General features: G+C 41.9%; 1 long non-coding RNA gene across 2 annotated transcripts; it reads left to right on the top strand.

Annotated features, from left to right (window-relative positions):
* The first annotated feature begins 827 nt into the window (after window positions 1-827).
* Window positions 828-2,005, top strand: LOC123160846 (uncharacterized). 2 transcript variants are annotated; one of them, XR_006480411.1, is made up of 2 exons: window positions 828-987; window positions 1,181-2,005. It is a non-coding gene; the product is annotated as an uncharacterized lncRNA (long non-coding RNA). The 2 variants fall into 2 exon arrangements; XR_006480412.1 differs by having other exon boundaries at window positions 1,098-2,005.
* Window positions 2,006-2,348: the final 343 nt, after the last annotated feature.

The raw sequence follows: 2,348 nt of genomic DNA, 5'->3' as shown, positions 1-2,348 counted from the left end.
CTAGCCATGTCAGCCCGGGCTCCTTATCATATGGATGCTAGCGACACTATCATATACGTGTGCCCAAAAGACGCAAACGGTCCCGGGCAAAGGTAAGGCGACACCCGTGGGAATACCGTGCGTGAGGCCGCAAAGTGATATGAGGTGTTACATGCTAGATCGATGTGGCATTGAGTCGGGGTCCTGACAAAACATTAGTGAAAAGAACTCATATACTTATTGTAAAAATCTACAAGCCATCAAAAACCAATCACTACTCGCATGCTCCTAGAGGGATAGATTGGTAAGAAAAGACCATCGCTCGTCCCTGACCGCCACTCATAAGGATGCACAATCTAAGAACACCTCATGTTTCAAATTTGTTACACAACTTTAACCATACGTGCATGCTACGGGACTTGCTAACTTCAACACAAGCATCTATACCTATACTAATTCCAGACTTCCTAGAAATTAGCACGTTAATCAGAAATTAGGAGCCGTTAATTTCGTGGGACCGAATTATTACGGTGGAGATCTATCAATGTCCATCCATCTATCTCTTCCATAGAAAAAATAGCAAAGGCGATCTCCATCAATTTGATAGAAAAGAAAAAAAAATCTTCATTGCGCGTATGATTTATTAAAGGCTCGCAGAACCTTTCTCCAAAAGCAGTTCAAAAAGAATACCTTATCTGATAGATGCCACAAGAGATAAAGAAAAGAAGCTCCCCTCCCGTAGATGTCAAAGAGATTGGATCCGATTTTTATTCCTCCTACTCCACCGTACCTGCCTCCCTATTTTATCTCTCTCTAACTCTCTACGCCGATCTCTCTTCATGTGAAAACACAACCATCTTTCCAGCGTCCCTTCATTACGACGCCATCTCTCTCCCCATGGAAAGAAAATCCACGATTCTACCGTCCCTTCCTTTCTATTCTTTCGCTCATATTGCAAGAAAAAAGTGATGCATCGATCTGGCATGGTCGAGGGTTTACGTAGATCAGGTTTATTTCTTGCGCTAATTTTCTGCTGAATTTTTCTCTTGCTGGTTTACCATTCAATCTTTTATTTTGGATTGGAATTGATTTGTTTTCTGGAATCCTTTGATCGTGAGGTGCTCGAATCTACTCCTACAAACCACAACGAACCTAATTTTTTGGAAAATCTCCAATTTCTGATTGAGATGCTACCCGCCAGGCTTCCCTTCAAATCTTCGGTTGTTCTTGACGAGCAGATCAGTCCATCTAGCCAAGGTTCATGTCAGCGGAATACTGCATGGTCCAGCCATGAGCCATCAGAACAGCTAACCCAATTTGCACCCCGTGAAAACTGATGGAAGATCGATCCCTATATCCGACATTCATGTGTGCGGTCATGTCAATGTTGCAGACAGAGTACGTCCACGCTGAAGACCCAACCACAACCACACACAGACACACCCTTGGTTCTAAACGGTTTGTTTTTTCTTATTATTGCTTCATATGTTGAATTGTGATCAGTTTTATATACACATCTCTGATTGCCCATCACGTCTGAACACGATTGTGTACCCCGATTAAGTTCACCTGGATATGTTTGAATGAATTCCAATTGGTTTATTTTACGACTGCAAAATGATTCCCCGATGGTCGATATGGATGCACCTGACACTATGTCAACAAGCATGTAAACTCATTTGTGATGACACTGCTGGGGATGAGGATTTAATCAGCTGTATGCAAGCGCGAGCATTTTGTCAGGGGAGACAAACTAAACTATGAAAAAGTGCATGCAGCCAACGTCATTAGCTGCAGCCTTTACCAAATAATTCTGAGCGGCCAAATCTGATGCGTCAATCAGCACAACGAGGTAAAGATAATTATATCTTAATTAGATGGCTGCAGGCCCTTGAGAGATGGTGAGGCTGCATTAAGCCGGGGTGGAAACTTGATGACTCAGTCTGATGCATATATACAAGTTCACCTGTATGATGTTACTTCTAGGAACTAATGATTCTAATAATATCTTCCAAAGTTTTTGGTACTCTTTGAGATGAAATAATCAGCTTTTAACCCCGTTAAGTTAGTGTCAGGGTGTGAGCCTGTGAGGTGCATGCATGAACTATAGTGATTATTTTTTGTTTTCTCTTTATATTATTTGCAGGAGTGCCAACGACATCCAGCAGGATGATCTATGGTTCCTCGAATTAATGGATATAAATAAATTAAAACAGTCTCACGGTAACATTGGGAGACCTTCAACTCACAGCAGTCAAACACTTCTCCTTTGAATTACATCATCTTTCTGATCCATGGGCAGCTCCTGCAGTTCCTTTGTAGCAAAGACAAATACGTCAAAGTAGCAGCAAAGACGTACGTCTCCTTGA

This window comes from Triticum aestivum, chromosome 7B (assembly GCF_018294505.1).
Source record: "Triticum aestivum cultivar Chinese Spring chromosome 7B, IWGSC CS RefSeq v2.1, whole genome shotgun sequence".
NCBI classification, from domain to species: domain Eukaryota; kingdom Viridiplantae; phylum Streptophyta; class Magnoliopsida; order Poales; family Poaceae; genus Triticum; species Triticum aestivum.
Note: the sequence above shows the minus strand (reverse complement) of the source record. Positions and strands in the feature narration are given on the sequence as shown.